Source organism: Carcharhinus amblyrhynchos, chromosome 6 (assembly GCF_965287045.1).
Source record: "Carcharhinus amblyrhynchos chromosome 6, sCarAmb.v2.hapA, whole genome shotgun sequence".
In the NCBI taxonomy this organism is placed as follows: domain Eukaryota; kingdom Metazoa; phylum Chordata; class Chondrichthyes; order Carcharhiniformes; family Carcharhinidae; genus Carcharhinus; species Carcharhinus amblyrhynchos.
Window position 1 is genome coordinate 22,875,472 of NC_137329.1, and position 9,099 is coordinate 22,884,570.

The following is a 9,099-nucleotide window of genomic DNA, read 5'->3' on the forward strand; positions in this document are numbered from 1 at the left end:
AGCCCAACCCAGATCATTCTTGTCCATCAAATGATCCGAAACTGCCCCTGACAATTCCTGTGGCGTGCGGGAGTGGAAAATTAAGGGCCTTCCTCTGAGATCCATGAATCATTGGTCATGGAGGAGTTGACCTGGCTCCACAGAAATTGCAGGGTCGGGGGGGGAAGGAGATGCCTACCTCTGCAATGGAGCCAGCCAGATCGGGATGCATTCCCTCATCCGCAGCTGCATCCATATCTCCTGCCTGCAAAGGTTACGGGTCCTAGGAATGGAGATGAGGGGATTGGACTATGAAGAGAGACTAAATAGACTGGGTCTGTACTCATTGGAGTTTAGAAGAATGAGGGGGGGATCTTATAGAGACGTGTAAGATAATGAAAGGGATGGATAGGGTAGAGGTAGATTCTTCCAGTTCAGAAAGGACAGCAGGACTAGAGGGCACAGCCTCAAGATAAGGGGGGGGGGGGCAGTTTAGAATGGAGTTGAGGAGGAACTTCTTCACTCAAAGAGTGGTGGATCTCTGGAATTCCCTGCCCGTTGAAGTGGTAGAGGCTACCTCGCTAAATATATTTAAGTCACGGGTAGATAGGTTTTTGACAGACAAGGGAATTAAGGGTTATGGGGAGAAAGCAGGAAAGTGGAACTGATCCACTTCAGATCAGCCATGATCTTATTGAATGGTGGGGCAGGCTCAAAGGGCTAGATGGCCCACTCCTGCTCCTGTTTCTTATGTTCTTATGAGACAGGATTTCCACCCATTCACCTTTATTTCTTTAGTCCAATTCTGGACAGAGGCATTGAAATCCAAATGATGGTTAGGAGCACTGAAGCAAAGTCAGGCAGACAAGATCTGCATCTCAAAGATAAAAGTCTAAAACTTCTCTCTTAATGAACAAATTCCTGCTGCTTGCTGAAGAGTTGATGGCTAGCAGCCAGAATTGTGGGTTTTTGTACAATGTGTAATCCTCAAGAATGCAATTGTTTTTAAGCACATCATCACCTTGAAGAAAAACAGTATCTTTTTCCCCCCTTAGAAAGAAAAAAATAAAAACAATTTCGGTTCCTAGCTGGATATGTGTTGCTTACATAACTACAACAGTTGATATGAACTGTAATCAAACTTTGCCAAGTAGCATCATATGTTGAATGATCTATTACATAGACATATCCATATTATAAAATCCCTATAGTGCAGGCCATTCAGCCGATCGGGTTTGCACCAACTCTCTGAAAGACTATCAGCCATCCCCACCCCCACTGTACCATATCCCTACAATCCCACAAATTTACTATGGCTAACCAACACATCTTGGGATTCTAAAGAGCAATTTAGCATGGCCAACCTACCTAAGCTGCACATCTTTGGATGGAGGGAGGAAACCAGGGCACCCGGAGGAAACACACGCAGACACAGGGAAAATGTGCAAACTCCTCACAGTCAGTCACCTAAGGCTGGAATCGAACCTAGGTCCCTGGCGCTGTGAGCCAGCAGTGCTAACCACTGTGCATATTACCAATAAATTGCCCAACATGCACTTCCCACTGGAGCTGACCGTTACAGAGGCCTAATGTGAATTTCAGTTCAATTTCCTTCCTTCTGATTGGCTGGCATTCACATCTATTCATTGTAATTCAGATTTATTGGTAGTAGCTTATGCACGTTAAACTTTCTGGGCCAAGAAACCTGCAAAGCAATTAAATCATTCAAAACCCTTCTCGGGGAGAGAATCAATTTAACAATTTTTTTCCTGAGTTTGCTGGCCAGAGATTGAAATAATGGTCGTTTAAACATTCAGAGTTGCATATTGCTCTGTATAATTAAAATTAACTGATCTTGTCTGCAAATAAATGCTAACCTGTTTGCAGGAATATCTCAAGCTCTCATGAGAAACTTAAGGTGCTGCAGTGTGACAGTGCATAGTTTCTTCATGTTGCGCAGCAAGACTTATCTGAGCAAGTGGTGGCCACATCTTGTTATGGAGTTGTTTTTCTTGTATTTAAAACTATAATCTCCTCAAATAGCCAAAGTCAGAGTGTGGTTCAAGATGATTCATTGATAACTGTAATGCTATGGCACTCTGATTTAGCCATTTCAACCAGTCAGAGTTCAGAATTCGGAACTACACAAGCAATTATAGTTTCAAAATTTGATTACAAGTAATTAGCATTCACCAATAAAAAGATATGCAGTTTCTCTATCCATTCAAAATTATTGATTAAGGTTTCATCACGCATAATGAAGCTGTAGTATCCAATTATAACTTGTGCATGTTATATCATCACAAAATGAAAGCCATATCTCTGAACATAAGATCATAAGGCCACAGCAGAATTAGGCCACTCGACCTGTCAGGTCTGCTCTGCCATTCACTTATGTCTGATATTTTTCTCATCCCCATTCTCCTGCCTTTTCCCCATAACCCCTGATTCCCTTATTAAGGACCTATCTATCTATACCAATGGCTAGATGGCCTACTCCTCCTCCTATTTCTTATGTTCTTATGTTCTTATCTACCTCCCTAAGGAGGGGGGTGGGGGGGGGGAGTTGGTCTGTTTAGAACAGAGTTGAGGAGGAACTTCTTCTCTCAGAGGGTAGTGAATCTCTGGAATTCTCTGTCCATTGAAGTGGTGGAGGCTACCTCATTGAATATGCTTAAGTCACAGGTAGATAGATTTCTGATCGATAAGGGAATTAAGGGTTATGGGGAGCAGGAGGGTAAGTGGAATTGATGCACTTCAGTTCAGCTATGATCTTATTGAATGGTGGGGCAGGCTCGAGGGGCTACTCCTGCTCTTATTTCTTATGTTCTTATGTTTCCATTGTTCCTTGTTCTAACGGGCAAGCATGAGCTTCAGCTGCACATCGTTCAATTAAATTGTCCTTGACCCTTAATCTGGGTCTGCTTTAATCAAGACCTGTGGTTTTCACATAGCTTTCCCTATGTGACTGAGAGACAGCTTGCAGCTTATGTGATTTTTACACTTGTGTAATTATTAACCCTTTCGTATCTACTTGTGTTGCAGTATGGTTTCCGCTGTCTAAAGCATTTGCCAAATGATTCGAAAATCAATCACAGGATGCACTTTTCATATAAAATATCAAGTGCTTCATTTTCAGACAGCATAAACCAACATCAATACGTCGCATTTATACAATGCTTTTAATGAATAAAAACACCTCAAATTTTGCAGTCGAGTATCCCGCATTTGGGGACATCGCAGGCGTCAGCACACCCGAAGTGCAACAAGATAGCCTCGTCCTGGGGGATCCACCTGCTTGATGATGGTTTCACCCCTGCCAGGTAAGTAAAACACCTCAAAACCGAGCAGGCTAGGAAGAGAGACGGAGACGTACAAACAGACAAACAGCAACAGTATAGATAACATTTCAGTTCTAACAAAAGGTCATCAACCTGAAATATTGGCCAGAATTCTCTGGTGTTCACGTCAAGAGAGGATGGAGAATTTGGCGCCCAGCCAAATCTTTGTTCACTGCGGCAGGACGGGAGAATCCCACTGGGATGAACGGCCGGAGGATCCCGTCCATTATCTTTGTTTCTTTCTCTGCAAACGTGCCAGACATGCTGAGTATCTCCAGCATTTTCTGTTTTTATTTCAGATCCCCAGCATCTGCAGTGTTTTGGGAGAAATGTAAGGGGAGATGGATAAATGTAATTTATTCATTTAGAATTCCACATTCTTTTATAAGGGAGGGATTAGTTAGAGTTTGACAACAACCTTTGTTATTAAAGTACTTTAAGATTTCTAACTGCCAATTTTCCAGCTTATTTTCTCATGCTGTAACACAACTCCCGCAGTTTTATTCCAAGTGAACTGCAATCAAATTTTGAAAGCTTTTCAAGTGAAAATTTCATAATGATAGTAGTGAGCGGTGGACAATTTCTTTCTACTTTCAGATGAAAGGTATCAGAATTAACATACTGGCCAGAAGCAGAGGGGCCAGTATCAGCAGCAACAGCGCTGTAGTGGACATGAGGAGTACTGCGCTGGGAGGCCTGAGACTGAGGGCCCTATTTTACCATCAACTTGCGTCCATTTTCGGGTGCGAAAACTTGGTAAAGTTGAGTATGTGGTGAGTAGCGTGATCTGCGCCCGCCTCCATGCTGGTTTCCCCCTGTCCAAACCCAAAAATGGCGATCAGGACCACGCCTGAAACGGGCACAATGACCATTTAAAAGTATTTGCATGCATTTAAGTTGACTTATGGGCTGCATGCCCAACGTTATCAGTATTTCCCCCTTTACCACTGCATTCGCCCATCCAGAATCGGCGCCAAACAGACATGCTCCATGGAAGTCCGATTCGGGCTCTCCAGTTAGTGGGGAGGTAGGTGCCGATGGCTCTCTACTTGAGATTGATGGGTGAGTAGGTGGAATTGGGGGGAAGGTGGAGTCCGCTGCCACTCTGCCTGAGATCAGTGGGTGTGCGAAGGAAGGATCCTGAAGGGGATGCTAGTGGAGGAAGGGGAAGGGGGTTGTCTAGGTCCAGAGGTCACCAAGCCTTAAGAGGAGATGGGGAATGCCTAGTCTGAATGGGCTTACGATGGAAGTCCCTGCAACCCACTTCCCACTCCAGATCTAACCTGGAATTTGGATTACCTCTGGCCTTCCCCCACAGAGCCTTAATCCTCCAGCTAGACTAAAAATTGAGACTGGGAGTGAAATGGCCCGAAGTGGACATCAATTGACCATTGAAGAGCCTCTCAACTGGGACAAGGGACGGTTTCTCTTGCTGAGGCAGGGAATCTACTACACATCTTTGGACATTAAATTTAGTATTGCCAATCCACTTAACCTGCACATCATTAGACTGGCGGTGGTGTTGGGGGTGGTGGGGGCTGGCAGGTGGAAACAGGAGCATCCTGAGGAAACCCACCCCAGCAAGTCAGCCTTGCCTGCCCCAGAGCAAACTTGCTGCGAGGTTGGGGGCGAGCAGGAATCCGGAGGGAATCCCGCCCCTGCAATTTTACACTCTGCCCCTGCAGGTGGTGGGTGGAAGTGCAGAATTCACCCTTCGGTTTCCAGTGGGGAAAGCAAGTCAGAAGCAAAAGAGAAAATGATGGAAAATCTCAGCCAGCCTGGCAGCATCTGTAAGGAGAGAAAAGAGCTGATGTTTCGAATCCGGATGATCCTTTGTCAAAGCCACCAGACTTGCTGAGATTTTCCAGCATTTTCTCTTTTGGTTTCAGATTCCAGCAGTAATTTGATTTTATTAAGTCAGAAGCAATGTTGAAACATTTTTGAACAATTATATTTCAGCAGAAAGTATTATCGGTTCCCATTCCAATGCTGCCTAACTCCAGGGCCACAGCAACTTGAATTTCTCGAGCACCTCCAACGTTCCTTCACGGGAGTGTTATCAAACAACATTCGACACTAATCCACGGAGGGAGACATTCGAAATGAGAACAGAAAATTCTCAGTCAGGCAGCATTTGTGAAGAGAGAAACAGCGCTGATGTTTCAGATCAATATTTTTTGTCTGAAAGAATAATGTGGGGATGCCAGCATTGGACTCACCTGATGGAGAAGCAGCTCATGACTCCAAATAAACCTGCTGGATTTTAACCTGGTATGCGAGACTTCTTACTGAACCTGGAAAAAGCTGGTGTTGTTGTGGGAGATGGTGGCATAATAGTAATGACGCAGCACTAGTAACCTAAAATCAAAGCATGGGTTCAAATCCCACCATGGCAGGTGGTGGAATTTGAATTCACTGAATGAAATATGGAATTGAAAACTAGTCTCAGTAATGGTGATCATGCAACTCTTGACTTTTTTTAAAATAAAAACCCATCTGTTGTATCATTCCAGGAAGGAAGTCTGACATCTTTACCAAGTCTAGCCTACATGTGTCTTTAGACTCACAGCAATGTCGTCAGTTCTTAACAGCCCCCTGAAAAGATCTAGCAAGCCATTCCATAGATCTACAGAATCCCTCCAGTGCAGAAGGAGGCCACTCAGCCCATTGAGCCCACATCGACCCCCTGAAAGAGCATCTCCCCAGGGCCCATCATCCTGCCCCATCCCCACAGCACCCCATTATCACGGGTAATCCACCTAAAATCTTTAGAATGTGGGAGGAAACTGGAACGCCCTGACGAAAATCACACAGGCACGGGGAGAATGTGCAAACTCTACACGGACAGTTACCCAAGGCCAGAATCGAACCCAGGTCCCTGGTGCCACCCCTCCACTCGAGGGCAATTGAGGATGGGAAACAAATAGAGAGACATGGGTCAAAAATGGAAAAGTTGACCTGCTGGGATGGCACTATGGTTAGCATGGACTGGTTGGGCCGAAGGGCCTGTTTCTGTACTGTATTTCTCTATGACTCTAAATGCTGACCTTGTCAGTAACATCCACATTCCATGAAAAAAAATAAAATGTAACAGCTTTGAAACAAATGAAGAGACAGTAAAAGTGAGGAGGAAAGAACAAAAGGGAAGATCTGTCTGTGTTTGGTGAAGGCCAGGAATGATTAAATAACAAAATGCAAGATGGCAGAGCCTGTGTAAGGTTAATTATCAAATACTGATGTTTCCCAACTCCTGGTGCCAATTAACACACATTTGTAATTTGCCATAAGTTTCCTGTTTGAGGTCAGCATAACCTCACATCCCGTGACATCATCCTTCTCTAGTTCTTGACAGGACTTTTTTTAGTAACATGTTGAAGTGTGACAGGGTGTTAATAGTCATACATTAGGCCTCAATATTTTAAGATGTCTAATAGGAAATGTGTTGGACTTCAGCAGTGATCGGCTGTAATCCAGTTACTGTAATTAGCCAACCTTGAATGGAAACAACACCTTGCATTTATATAGTGCCTTTCGCATATTAAAAAAAATTCTGAAGCTCTTCAGAGGAATGCTATCAAAGAAAATCTGGCACCGAGTCTCAATAGGATGATATTCTGACAGCTAACCAAGAACTCAAGCTCGGGGCTAAATCCCACCCTCGCTGCTGTTAAGGAATACTGTAACAGAAGAGAGAGGTAGAGAGAATTAGGGAGGGAATTCCAGAGCTCAGGGTCCAGGCAGCTGAAGGCATCGTTATGATGAGATCATGGAGGGATTTGAAAAGAAGAGTTAGAATTTTAAAACATAAATGTTACAAAATCTAAGTCATTGCCAGCCCAGGAGCCGATGTAGGTTGACGAGCACAAGTAATTGTAATTACTTGGCATGGGATGATGACTCAGGATGGCCTATTGGGCCCAACAAGCCTTTCCACACTCACTGGAGCCAATTCTGAGCCCACACTCTATCTGCGGGCAGGAATGGTGCGCACGCTGTAAATCTAGAAAGCGGGATTCATGCCGGCGAGTTTCCAAAATCCGACCTTCCGGGCCGCTCGCCAGCGGAATTGCGTGAAACATGTCGTGGGGACCCCAGGATGCTCATTTTAATACATTAGCATGTCATTAGTGAGTTCTCTCTCTGGCACTTTTCCCCTCACCGGATATTCAAAGAGTCACCCTGGCACCATTTACACCGTTCACCTAGATGTGAACCTGTCATTGCGGTCTCCCCAGGGGTGTAAAGGTGAGTAGGAGCCCCCAGGGGAGGGGGACCTGGCCAAGCACGAGCCTGTCAATGCACCTTGACACTGCCCATTGGCACAGGTTGGCACTGCCAGCTTAGCTCCATGCCCATGTCATCCTGACAGTGCCGACCTGGCTGTGCTGAATTGTGGCAAGGGGCGGGTCCCTGAGGGAGCCCCATAGTCTGGTGGGAGAGTGGGAGTGTTGCGGGGTGGGGGGCAGATTCATTTAGATGTGGTTATTGGCCAGAAGTGGACGGAGGAGTGAAGGAACCCAGCAATGGCTGTTGGGGGGGCTGAAAGGGGACGATGATTGGGGGGAGGGAAGTGGCTGGTGATTGCGGGGAAAGGGGGGCAAAGGGTTGATAACGGGGGGAGCGGTGGGAGAGAGGTGTTGATTCTGATTAGGAGGAGATCCCCTGAAACCTCCCTGATGGACAGCAGTGGAAGTTTGTTCCTGTTATGATTGGGGCACCATCTTTAAATATCTCAGTGCCATCGTGTTTTGTTGAGTTAGTTTGTTGAGGCCTCGCTCCCCTGCAGAACAGTGTGAAACACAACCCCTTGATTTTTTTTTTAGGCAGACCGTGGTAAGATCTGGGGAGAAAACCGCTGGCTGGTTTTCTCACCAGAAACAACACCCTTCCATTTTCTGGTAAGCTTTCCCCCACTATGCCTGGCATGCTGTGACTACGCACTTCATACACTTTGCCACCATGCCATCTCCTGGCAGAGGGGAAGAAAATGCAACAACGATAAGACTAATAACAAAGGAATAAAGTTCCAAGGTGGCATCGCGAGTCATGTTGTGGTTATCTTGATGTTTTCGATGTTAGAATCCAGCGCTCATCATTTAATCTCCATCACTGGGATATATCATCGTGTTTGTCAGCCTGGTTTACTTGGGTAGTGAAAACTTTGATTTCCAGGAACTATCTGGATACAGCAGCTGGCAATATTCTCATTGTTCATTAGTTGAAAGCATAATATGCTCATGGTAAGAAATTGCAGGAATTTTTTATGTTCTTTAGTATATTTGTGATCTTTCTATTGTACCTCTTCAAATCAAACGGAAGAACAAAACCTGCATGGTCCTGGATTCTTATAGGCCCCATTACCATGACAACGCCACACTTGTTGCAGTCGAAGACATAAAATTGAACCCCTGCTCACAACCAAGATCCAAGGATGAAGTGTGGCATGCTGACATCTTGGATGCTCCAACATACATACACATGCATCTATCCTTGGCTCAGCCAGAGGCCATAGGTTCAAGTCCCACTCCAGTGATTTGAGCACAAAATCTGGGCTGATGCCGCCAGAGCAATACTTAGGGGGTGTCAGAGGTTTCATCCTTCAAGCACCATATTAAACCTAGACCCCACCTCCCCCCGCCACCCCCTCAGATGATTATATAAAGAAAAGCAGGGACTAATATTTGCCCTTCAACCAACATCACTAAAAATAAATTGGATGGAACTCTACCACCTTGCCAATTCTGTGGTGGGTGACGGTCCAACAAGGGAGATCTCTGTT

At 45.2% G+C, this 9,099-nt stretch overlaps 1 non-coding gene across 1 annotated transcript; it reads right to left on the minus strand.

The window, feature by feature from the left end:
* Nucleotides 1-3,146: 3,146 nt before the first annotated feature.
* LOC145344640 (U1 spliceosomal RNA) lies at nucleotides 3,147-3,310 on the minus strand. Its single transcript, XR_013886936.1, has one exon. It is a non-coding gene; the product is annotated as a U1 spliceosomal RNA (small nuclear RNA).
* Nucleotides 3,311-9,099: the final 5,789 nt, after the last annotated feature.